Source organism: Stomoxys calcitrans, chromosome 5 (assembly GCF_963082655.1).
Source record: "Stomoxys calcitrans chromosome 5, idStoCalc2.1, whole genome shotgun sequence".
Taxonomy (NCBI): Eukaryota; Metazoa; Arthropoda; class Insecta; order Diptera; family Muscidae; genus Stomoxys; species Stomoxys calcitrans.
This window is the reverse complement of record NC_081556.1, coordinates 48714357-48727401: the sequence shown is the minus strand read 5'-3', so window position 1 is coordinate 48727401 and position 13045 is coordinate 48714357. Positions and strand designations below refer to the sequence as shown.

The window sequence follows — 13045 nt, the reverse complement described above, 5'->3', positions numbered from 1 at the left end:
ACTTAACACTGGCTAAAACACAAACACAAGTAAAAATTTGTATAAATTTATAAGGAGCTGTCCCCATTTCCAGCCTAGAAGTAGGCTGCATTTTCGTCCGTTAATCTTTGTGACTAAGTGGAAAGGGTGACCATCATCTATGAGCCTTCTTCTTGAGTTCACCCTTAGACATTTAACCAAATCTGATATTGAAATCGTTTTATTGAAGAAGCAATGGAGCTCAAATTCATATATTTTCGTGCTTCATTCGAATATGGCTCGAACTGGATCATTTTTGCCCCAGATGACGCGGGCTGCAGGACATTCCAATTGCAAATTGGAAATTTTGCCCATAAACACTCCACTTAGGAACAGGGGCAAACTTCTCACATATCAGTGTGTGCAGTCCGATTCAAGTTTAAGCTCAATGATAAGGGGCCTCCTTTTTATAGCCGAGTCCGAGCAGCGTGCCGCAGTGTGACACCTCTTTTGGAGAGAAGTTTTACATGGCATAGTACCTCACAAATGTTGGCAACATTAGGAGGGGAAAACCACCGATGAAAATTTTTTCTGATTGTTTTGCCCGGATTCGAATCCAGGCGTTCAGTGCCATAGGCGGACATGCTAACTTCTGCGCTGCGGTGGCCTCCTTTGGTTATAGTTGCCATATAAATTGATTTCCTTGCATAGTGTTTTTAGGCAATTAATAGAAAATTTTTATACTCGTTTCTAACACCTCGAAAAATTGACCTGTGACCCAAAGAATATATATATATATATATATATTTCCGATCGGATACCTGAGATGAAACTTGAGGAGCGCGAGGCACTGATGGCAGCGACACAGTTTTGGATTGACGGGACCCTAGTATTGCCATCTGGAACACCATGTTACACGGATGGATCAAAGCTAGAGGACACAGTGAGCCTGGGGATTGAGATCTGTTTTAGACTGTCTGACCATAATATGGTCCTACAGCGGAGATCCGGGCGATCACGGAATGTGTGAGGTGGTGTGGTGCTAACGCGAGGACGTCGAGAGTGAACATCTTTACGGACAGTAAAATTGTCATAAGGGCAATAACAACCAGGACGGTAAGGTCACGAACAGTCTTGCAGTGTAAGAAGGAGATTAACGCCTTCTCTGAGGATGGCAAAATACACATCGTTTGGGTGCCGGGCCATAACGGAGTAAGGGGAAATGAAAGGGCAGACGATTTGGCGGTGAAGGCCAGAGAACTGCCGTCAATAAACTCGGTTAACCCGAAGCCTTTCGGGTCAACGCAGTCCGTGTTAAGGGAACGGCGAAAATCCAATGGGTGGATCCAGATCATGAGAAGACGAGGCTATTACCGAAAGAAAGTTAAAAGGAGGTCAGTATAGCTATTGGTATCCTAACGGGAAATATAGGACTACGAGCTTACTTATGTAAAATCGGTCCGGCAAGTGATAGCATGTGTAGGGCATGCGGGAAGGATGATGAGTTGTTGGAGCATTTCCTTTGTCATTGCTCGGCTATCGCGTCTAACAGATACCGGCACTAAGGTGGAGACACAATACCAGACATGAACCAACTTAGGGGAGTGATATTAAAAAGAATTAAGGATTTTGTAAGTAGCATGGAATTCCCAACTTAAAACTTCCTTTTTATACCCACCACCGAAGGATGGGGTATATTCACTTTGCCTTTCCGTTTGCAACACATATATCCATTTCCTACCCTATAAAGTATATATAGATTCTTGATCAGCGTAAAAATCTAAGACGATCTAGCCATGTCCGTCCGTCTTTCCGCCTGTCTGTTGAAATCACGCTACAATCTTAAAAAATTGAAATAATGAGCTGAAATTTTGCACAGATTCTTTTTTATGTCCATAAGCAGGTTAAGTTCGAACATGGGCTATATCGGACTATATCTTGATATAGCCTCTATATAGGCCGATCCGCCGATTTAGGGTCATAGGCTAATGAAAGCCACATTTATTATCCGATTTTGCAGAAATTTGGGACAGTGAGTTGTGTTAGGCCCTTCGACATCCTTCGTCAATTTGGCTCAGATCGGATCAGATGTGGATATAGCTGCCATATAGACCAATCTCTCGATTTACGGTTTTGGGCCCATAAAAGGCGCATTCATTGTCCGATATTGCCGAAATTTGGGACAGTGCGTTAATATGAGCCCCTCGACATACTTCTTCAATTTGGCTCAGATCGGTCCAGATTTGGATATAGCTGCTATATAGACCGATACGCCGATTAAGGGTCTTAGGCCCATAAAAGCCACATTTATTATCCGATTTTGCTGAAGTTTGGGACAGTGAGTTGTGTTAGGCTTTTCGACATCCTTCGTCAGTTTGGATCAGATCGGATCAGATATGGATATAGCTGCCATATAGAGCCATCTCTCGATTTACGGTTTTGGGCCCTTAAAAGGCGCATTCATTGTCCGATGTTGCCGAAATTTGGGACAGTGAGTAAATTTGAGCCCCTCGACATACTTCTTCAATTTGGCTTAGATCGGCCCAGATTTGGATATAGCTGCCATATAGACCGATTTTGGCGAGGCTGATCTAAACGCCTTTTTTCTTGTTTTTTTTTTTTATCCAGTTTTACTGAAATTTGAAACAGTGAGTAGTTTTAGGCCACCCGCCATCCGATCCAAATATGGTAAATATAGGACTGTATTTAGATATAGCTGTCATAAAGACCGATGTGCCGGTTAAGGGTCAGGAGCTCATAAAAGCTTTACTTATTACCCGATTTTGTTGAAATTTGAAATAGAAAATTCAACAGTGACTTATATTTATAACACTATTCAATATCCGTGCCGAATTTGGGTGCATAAGTTATCCAATTTTCATCGTATTGTGACGAAAGGGGTTTACATATGTACCCGAGGTGGTGGGTATCCAAAGTTTGGCCCGGCCGAACTTAACGCCTTTTTACTTGTTTTGGGTTATGTTGTTTTTCTTATGAATGTGGCAGGTGTATGTAAATATGAGTAAATTGAAATGTCTCAGTCTTTGAACAGACTGGCTTAAAATTTATCCAGTGGTGTATTTGAGGTCTGTTTACCTTAAAAATGTGAACACAAAAACTGTTTAAATTTCTTGAACTCCCAAAGAGACGGACTGACCTAATTTTAGGAATCTTATGTTTAAGTCTTTAACGAATCTTAAGCCTGAAATGAAACCCCTACTTTTGTTAGTGACCGTACAATAGATGTTCTAGTTTCCATTTACTTGGCGTCCCCACAGCAGGAATCGTTAATGGCAAACTTTAGTCTAACAGCATATTTTCCAACAAGACAGTGAATTGTCACGTTGACATCGATGAGTCAAACTTCAGTCCTAGCCGACGACAGTCAAGGGATCTCTGTTCAGATTGGTGATTTCAAATGCCAAAAAATTTTATAACGTGTTCTAAAACCCGGACTGGACTCCATTTCTTATCGTTGTGTTTGATAGTACTAACAAAATTGCTCCGTAATGCCATATCAATTCTTCAAAATGACTAAACCAAAGGAATCACCCTGAATGCTTTTTAAATGACATAAATATTTAGCCGTTTTCTTATGCATGTTAATGCTGACATAGTATATTGCATATCACTTTTGTCTGAATACCTTTTACAAACAGATATCAGATTTTATAAACATATTTCAAAGAGGTGGGAGAGAGAGAGAGAGAGAGAGAGAGCGAATGAATGTTTCTGCTTAAGATTGGATTTCTTTCGATTAAAGTATTTCTCAGGCAGGTAAGCTGCATTTCACTTTTGCGTGATACATGCAATTCAAGTCAAAAAAAAAAAAAAAAAAAAAAAACAATACAAAATATATGAAATGGCAAAAATGAATGATAAAAAATTCATAGCAATGCATCCATGGCCCATTATGACCCAGCAGGTTGTCTGGCATTTACAAAACCGAAAAAACAGAAGTAACGGCTGCATGTTGTTTACGGCAGCTGTTACAACGAATAAAATGGCTCGTTTCTTTTTCCTGGCTCTCTGTCTGTCTGTTTGTCCGTCTCTCCGTCCGGCTGGTCTGTTGATGAGACGGTTAGTCTGTTGGTTTGTTCTCTCTTTTTTTTGTTTTTGTTGATTTGCATGATTTTGTGTCGGTTTGTGTGTGTGTGCGTGTGTGTGTGTGTTGTGCTGATATTTATGACCTTTTCTGGCTCTGGTGTAAAGTCCTCTTTTGAACCCCATTGATCTCTGATGCTTTAGTGTGTTTCTGCAGCAAAAATGCCAGTATCAGAAATTGCAGACAAAACTATAAAAACGAATTTAAATGCCATTCATAGCCCTTTTAGCCATTCCTTGTCCCCCAACGACAGTGCAAAATGATTTTTTCTGGTCTGCAAATGGTTGATTGGGGTTTTATCCATCTCACCTTATTTAACTTTGGTTGGAAAATAAAAAATTCAATGAACTCACCATGGTTTTACTGGATTTTTCTGTAAAACCATTACCTATTGAAATATTTTTTGCCTTGTTTAAGCATAGTATCAGAGGGCTATTTAACCTTTTGTTGGTTTTGATTATTTTCAGATTCCAATAGATTTGTCTTTCGTTCATTATTATATTGATCTCTTTGTCAGCCAGCCCTTCTGTTCATAGTATTAACAATCATTCCGTTCTTCTATTTGGCATCTATGTCCCATAGCACTTATAACGAAATATGTTCCGATTTGGACGAAATACTAATAAGTACAAGTCATGGTTCAATTGTGTATAACAAAATATTGGTCTTTTTAGTAGCTATATCTAAAAATAAACCGATCTGAACCATATACAACATGGATGTCGAAAAGCCCAACATAAGGCACTGTTTCAAATTTCAGTGAAATCGGATTATAAATGCGCCTTTTATGGGACCAAGATTTTAAATCGAGAAATATGTGGAGGGGCTTAACATAACTATCTGTCCAAAATTTCGGCAACATCGGACAATAAATGCGCCTTTTATGGGCCGAAACCTTAAATCGAGAGATCGGCCTATATGGCAGCTATATTCAAATCTGGACCGATCGGAGCCATATTGCAGAAGTATTTCAAGGGGCCTTACTTAACTCACTGCCCTAAATTTCGGCGACATCGGATAATAAATGCGCCTTTTATGGGCCCAAAGCCTTAAATCGAGATATCGGTCTATATGGCAGCTATATCCAAATCTGATCCGATGAAGGTCAAATTAAACAAGGATATCGAAGGGCTTAATACAACTCACTGCCCCAAACTTCAGCAAAATCGGATAATAAATGTGGCTTTTATGGGGCTAAGACCCTTAATCGGAGGATCGGTCTATATGGCAGCTATATCCAAATGTAAACCGATCTGGGCCAAATTAACGAAGGATATAACGAAGAGCCTAACATCACTCACTGTCCCAAATTTCAGCATTTCGGATAATAAATGTGGCTTCTATGGGCCTAGGACCCTAAATCGGCGGATCGGTCTATATGGGGGCTATATCAAGATATAGTCCGATATAGCCCATCTTCGAACTTAACCTGCTTATGGACAAAAAAAGAATCTGTGCAAAATTTCAGCTCAATATCTCTATTTTTAAAGACTGTAGCGTTATTTCAACAGACAGACGGACAGACGGACGGACATGTCTAGATCGTCTTAGATTTTTACGCTGATCAAGAATATATATACTTTATAGGGTCGGAAATGGATATTTCGATGTGTTGCAAACGGAATGACAAAATGAATATACCCCCATCCTTTTGTGGTGGGTATAAAAAGAAAAAAAAAAGTTTGTGGTCTAGGTCAATCACATTTTAATATACAATATTTGTAAACATTTAATTGATAAAATGATTGAACTAATTAATTTTTTAATTGAAAATTTTAAAATTTTCTATCACGATCGTAATTGATTAAAGTAAGAATCAATATAAAAAAGGATTGAATCAATTAATTTTTTAATTGAAAATGACAAAAACGTCAATAAAGGTTGTAATTGAAAAAAATCCCGATTCACTTAAAAAGTGATTGATTCAACAAATTTTATAGTTGAAAACATTTTTGTTCTTTTTATTGGAAAAATTTTTCGTGATAGTTTTCGCTAGTGATAACTCTTTTTTCATCTGTCCTTCCATCTCTCGGTTCATGTCTTCGCAAACCAAACTGTCTACATATCCGTCTACTTCCTTTTTGATTTTCTGGTTACGTATCTGTTCTTCTGCCCATTCATCTCCCTGTTCATCTTCCCATCTTTATTCATCTCTATCTCAACTTTTCACCCCCAGTCACCATAATTCCTTTTATTTGTTTATCTATCCATTCGTCTGACTGTCTGTTTACATCTTCGTCTTGATGTCAGCTCCTCGCCCCTCCAAATGAGATACCAAATGCATTTATTGCTATTGCTGCTTTTTTTTCCTATTGGGTATACACAACGTGGCAGCATTCCTGCGGCTATTAGGGCTAGATTCGTTATTTCTTCATTCTTGGCTGCCGAATACAAATACTTCCCAACTACATTTGTTTACAAGCAATTCGTTTTGTTTGCCGTCTTCGGTATATATTTTTTTGCTTCCAAAAATAAAGGTGGAAACATACAAAAATCTTTGTGAGGTGAAAGCCCAAAAAAGAATCTGCATATGCAGACGAGTGAATTATGAAATTGCCCAATTCCCATAAAATTGAGTTATTTCGTTATCCTTTCACCAAAGGGCAATGTGTTTTATTGTTGATGTGCAGAAGAAATAATTTAGCACTAGGCGAAAGAAGAATGGAAAATAATTCAAGTTTACATACTAATGGTAATTTTCGTACCAAAAGCAGTAAAAAGTACTACACAAAATCAAAGGATTTTTATAAAGGCTGGTTATAGTTTGAGGGCTGATGTTGAAATTTTCCTGCATTTCATTAGATATTTCTCAATTTGAATCATGGAAAAATGCAAAATCGACGAGCAACGCATTCAAGTTATTTAAAATCAACATCGGCCGCTTAAATTTAACCACCCTTTACCATTGTGCTGTAATTTCTTAGGCGTTAAAAACTCTAGAAATGTTGATAGGTACTGTGGTGGGCCTTAACATGTTTCTTTTTTACAGAAACCTCGACTTTTGACAGGCTGTGCCAGGCTTTATAGACTAAGGCTTCTGACTAAGATACCTGGTTCAGATCTTGAGGACAAGATTGTGTAATCACATCTTCACATACCTGTTATATGCCTAGACCATCTGCTTTCTCTGGCAAAAACATAGACCCCTTGAAGAGGTGGAAGGTCAAAAAGCTCATTGCTCTCAAATATAATAATACTAGAACTACTCTCAACTTTATTACTATAACTAGGATAGGTTAGTTTCAAGTGGCAGTCTGCCATCAGAATCACTTAGACATTTTCGTCCATTGTAATACCAAAGGAACAGAAAAAGGAAGATACCTTCTAGTTCCTACCGTTGAACCATCCAGATCGCTTTAGAAAGCCCAGTAACTTTCGAATGTTCATATCCGCTAAATCAGATAGGTTCGCAAAGGAATAAGAACCTAAAGTGGAATTCCTTCTGACTACCAGTGCGGGATACACACACAGGGGGTGTTCTATAGTCTCTTCTTCCTCGATGTCCCTACAGCTTCTGCAAAAAGTCGTTGCTGGCAACCTTCAGTCTGTCAGCATGTTTTCCGATTAAACAGTGACCTGTGGTGACGGACAGAATAACTGAGACGTCTATTCTAGCCAATGATAGCAAAGTGGTAGACCTCTTCAAGTCTAGATGAGGTCAAATAAATAGTTTTGGAATGCTAACAGCGCCCTCTTTGTGATCATCTCTCATTCGTTGTCCTTCGGGACTGGTCCTGAAAACTTAGCTTACATGTCGCTAGAGTCATATCCACAGATTCCAGTATCCCTGGAATGTGTAAGGTAGTTCCTAGTCTCGCAAGCTCGTCTGCTTTAGAATTCTCTGGGATATCTCTGTGGCCCGGCACCCAAAACAGGGGAATTTTGAACTGTTCAGCCATCTCGTTGAGAGATCTGCGACAGTCAAGGGCGGTTTTTGTGTTCAGAAATACGTTCTCCGGGGATTTAATGGTTGCCTGGCTGTCTGAGAAGATATTTATGCCAATCGTCGTAATGACATTATATCTTAGCCATTCCACCACTTCCCTAATTGCAAGGATGTCTGGTTGATAAACACTGTAGTGGTCGGGTAACCTCTTCGATATGAGCAGTTCTAGATCTTTAGAGTACACCCCCAAGTCCACCTGGTCGTTTAGTTTGGAACTATCCATATAGAAGTCTATGTAACTTCTGTTACCAGGGATATCGTAGTTCGAATCGGTTCTATCAGGAATAGTGGTACAGTAATTTTTATCAAAAATTGGCTCAGGTAGGGTGCAATCCGCACTGCCTGGAACATCAAGGATAACACGGTGTCCGTAGCCGCCACATGACCAATGAGAAAGTCCGGTGAAAATGCATAATTTATGCCCCCATAGCGAATTTATCGAAATATGGTTCGATTTGGACCAAATTCGACAAGGATATTGAGTGGTCTAATAAGTACAAGTCATTGTCCAATTTTGTAGAACAAAATGTTGGTCTTTTTGGTAGCAATATCCAAATATAGACCGATCTGAACCATATGCGACACGGATGTCGAAAATCCTTACATAAGTCACTGTGTCAAATTTTAGACGAAATTAGAAAATAAATACGCCTTTTATAGGCCCGAAATTCTAAATCGAGAGATCGTCTATATGGCAGCTATATCCAAATCTGGACCGACCTGTACCATATTGCAGAAAGACGTCGGGGGGCCTAACGCAACTCACTGTTCCAAATTTCGGCGAAATTAGACTATAAATGCTTGGTCTAAATGGCAGATATATCCAAATCTGAAGCGGTCTGAACCAAATAGATGAAGAATATTGACTGGCCTAACACAACTCACTGTCTCAAATTTTGGCGACATCGGACAATAATTGCGCCTTGTATGGGCCCAAGACCTTCAATCGAGAGATCGGTCTATATGGCAGCTATAACCAAATCTGAACCGATCTTGGCCAAATTCAAGAAGGAAGTCGACTGGCCTAACGAAACTCACTGTAACAAATTTCAGCAGAATCGGATAATAAATGTTGATTTTATGGGCTAAAGACCCTAAATCGATGGATCGGTCTATATGAGGACTATATCAAGATATAGTCCGATATAACATCTCTATTTTTAGAGACTGTAATGTGATTTCAATAGACAGACGGACGGACATGGCTAGATCGTCTTAGATTTTTAAGAATATATATACTTTATAGGATCGGAAATGGATATTTCAATGTGTTGCAAACGGAATGACAAAATGAATATACTCACATCCTTTGGTAATGGGTATTAAAAATAAAAGTCCAATATCCCCGAAACCAGTGGAGATTATGTAGACCTCAACCGAACTTTTTTGTAGGGTTTTGTGAGCACTATTCAGCAAAAATCGGACCATATTCAAAGATTTGGCAGGTCCAACCAATTTTTGAAATACCGATGTCACCAGTCTTAGGGGTCTACCAAAAAGGCGCCCGGACAACCTAGAGCCTTGATTTTTGAATTTTGCACACGATCTCGCTAACACCTCAGCTCTAACTATTCTAAATTTCAAAGAGATATCAATTCCCGTTCTCACACGGCATATTTTTATACCAACCACCGAAGGATGGGGGTATATTAATTTTGTCATTCCGTTTGCAACACATCGAAATATCGATTTCCGATCCTATAAAGTATATATTTTCTTGATCAGCGTAAAAATCTAAGACGATCTTGACATGTCCGTCCGTCTGTCTGTTGAAATCACGCTACAGTCTTGAAAAATAGAGATATTGAGCTTAAACTTTGCACAGATTCTTTTTTTTTTTTGTCCATAAGCAGGTTAAGTTCGAAGATGGGCTATATCGGACTATATCTTGATATAGCCCCCATATAGACCGACCAACCGATTTAGAGTCTTAGGCCCATAAAAGCCACATTCAATATCGGATTTTGCTAAACATTGGGACAGTGAGTTGTGTTAGACCGCTCGACATCCTTTGTCAATTTGGCTCAGATCGGTCTAGATTTGGATATAGCTGCCATATAGACCGATACTCCGATATAAGGTTTTGGGGCAATAAAAGGCGCATTTATTATCCGATTTTGCTGAAATTTGGGACAGTGAGTTGTGTTAGGCCGCTCGACATCCTTTGTCAATTTGGCCTAGATCGGTCTAGATTTGGATATAGCTGCCATATAGACCGATCCTCCGATTTAAGGTTTTGGGGCCATAAAAGGCGCATTTAAAAAAGGCGAGTTGTGTTAGGTTCCTCGACATCCTTCGTTAGTTTGACCCAGATCGGTCTAGATTTGAATATAGCTACCATATAGACCGATACTCCGATTTAAGGTCTTACTCCCATAAAAGGAGCATTTATTGTCCGATGTTGCCGAAATTTGGGACAGTGAGTTAAGTCAAACCCCTTGACATACCTCTGCAATATGGCACAGATCGGTCCAGATTTGGATATAGCTGCCATAAAGACCGATCTCTCGGTTTAAGGTTTTGGGACCATAAAAGGCGCATTTATTGTCCGATGTCGCCGCAATTTGGGACAGTGAGTTGTGTTATACCCTTCGGTATCCTTCTCAGATCGGTCCAGATTTGAAAATTGCTGCCATATAGACCGATCTCTCGATTTAAGGTCTTGGCCCCAAAAAAGACGCATTTATAATCCGATTTAACTGAAATTTGACAAATTGACTTATTTTAGCCTTTTCGACATCCATCTTGTATATGGTTCAGATCGGTTTATTTTTAGATATAGCTACTAAAGAGACCAATATTTTGTTATAAACAATTGAACAATAACTTGTAATTATTAGTATTTGGTCCAAATCGGATCTTATTCCGATATAACTGCTATATAGCTGGTATGCAATTTTCAACGGATTTTGATGAAAGGTGGTTTAAATATATAGGTGGTGGGTATCCAAAGTTCGGCCCGGCCGAACTAAACGCCTTTTTACTTGTTTACAAGTTTTTTCGATTTTCTCCCACTGTGAGGTGTTAGGTAAAGTCAGTTATTTTTGATTCATTCACCCATTCACTTCACTATTTTTGTGGTAAGAATCTGATCTAAATACTGTTTTATATAATCGAATTTCCTAGCATTCGCAATTTTGATGTGTATGAGAAAACTAAACTCGCATGTTTTTCAAAATAATTTTAATTTTGTGGTGGTTTAAAATGTATGCAACATGTGTGCTAGCGTCATCTACAAATGCCAGTATTTTCCCTTCCTTCTCCACACATATATATGGGATGGGTATATATACAATTTCCACAGTTTTTGGTGGCCTAGAAGAAAATTCTGTTTTCCTTTTGTTTTTGCCTTTTTTTTGAGTTTATATTTTTTAATAGCCAAATTTTTTTATGTACCTCTTTATTATGCTTTCCGCTGGCCGCCCTGGATGAGTTATTGCTTTAAAGAACACGTTCAAATGAACATCTTAACACAGAAATGTGTACGGGCTTTTGATGTTTAAAAAAATTTTTTCTTTTCGATTTTTGTTTAATATTTGACAACACTTAGCACCGATACAGAAATATGTGGCTTTCGCTTTGAGACACTTGGAAGTTGGCACATTTTTTTTTTTTAAATTTGGTAAAAAAACTTTTTCCACATTCCAGACAATTCTTTGTATTCTTTGAATTGGCGCCAATAAGACCTTAATTGTAATTTCCCATGTGGTTTTGGGTAGATAACAAACGCACAAACATTCACAAATACAAACACCTTGTATACATACTCTAACACAAGAATGCAAAAACAAAGAACAACTCAAATATTTTTATTTTTTGGTTGAATTCTGAATTCTTTTTCTATTATCCAAAAATACACCATTCACAATTCACTTGATTTGGCGTTTTTTCTTTTTTTGTTTTTCTTTCGATTAATGAAAATACCGAAACGACGGCATATACCGTAGTCTATAAATCGGATGTGTCCGAGCGAGATCTCATTAGCGAGGCAACTAAACTAAACATGCTGGGAAAAACAAAGAAATTTTCGAAATTTTGAATTTTCGAATTTTTTCTCGTCACTTTGAATGAGACGGTGTGAGTGAGTGTGAGATTTTCACATTTGGCAAAAACATTCAATCGGATGAAAATTGGATTTCTGCGTCTTGTTTTTATTTGGGCATCATTTGAGAATGGCCAATAGCCCGAGAGAGTTGGCAAAGAGAGAGAATAAATTGAAATGTTTGTTGCAGGGAGGGATACTATGATTTTTTTGCAAAAAGATAGAGATTATTTTTGCTTAATTATCCCTTATTAAGAGTTTTTTAATATATTTATATATATGTAAACCCCATTTCGTCACAATCCGGTGAAAATTGGATAACTTAAGCATCTAAATTCGGCACGGACATTGAGTGGTCTAATATATATGTCAACATTTAATTTTGCAGAGCAAAATATTGGTCTTTTTGGCAGATACATCCAATTATAAACCGATCTGAACCTTATTAAGGTCGGATATAGCGAAGCTCACAGTTTAAAATTTCAGCGAAATCGGGTAATAAATAAAGCTTATGGGCTTCAGTCCCCTTATCGGCAGATCAGTTTATATGGCAGCTATATCTAAATAAAGTCCCATCAGAACCATATCTAGGTTGGATGTTGGGACGTCTTAATCTATTCACTGTTTAAAATTTCAGCGAAATCGGGTAATAAATAAAGGTTTTATTGGCTTCAGACCCCTTATCGGCTGATCGGTCTATATGGCAGCTATATCTAAATATAGTCCAATCTGAACCATATTCAGGTCGAATGTTAGCAGGCCTAAAACTACTCACATTTTCAAATATCAGAGAAATCGGATAAAAAATAAAGTTTTTATGGTCTTCAGACCCTTTATCGGGAGATCGGTCTATATGGTAGCTATATCAAAATATAGTCTGATCTAATATTGGGGTCAGTTATCGGGAAGCCTTAAACTACTCACTTCTTTAAACTTCAGCTAAATCGGACGAAAAATAAAGTTTTTATGGGCATTACCCCCTCTATTGGAAAAT

General features: G+C 38.3%; 1 protein-coding gene across 2 annotated transcripts in view; it reads right to left on the bottom strand.

The window, feature by feature from the left end:
* Nucleotides 1-11978, bottom strand: part of LOC106085866 (probable serine/threonine-protein kinase fhkD) — a 179012-nt gene extending 167034 nt beyond the window's left edge. Inside the window, exon 1 of one of the 2 annotated variants that reach the window (XM_059368727.1) lies at nucleotides 11406-11978. The gene's annotated coding sequence lies outside the window, so the exon portion shown is untranslated. The remainder of the gene's footprint in view (nucleotides 1-11405) is intronic. The other variant, XM_059368728.1, reaches the window with a different exon arrangement.
* Nucleotides 11979-13045: the final 1067 nt, after the last annotated feature.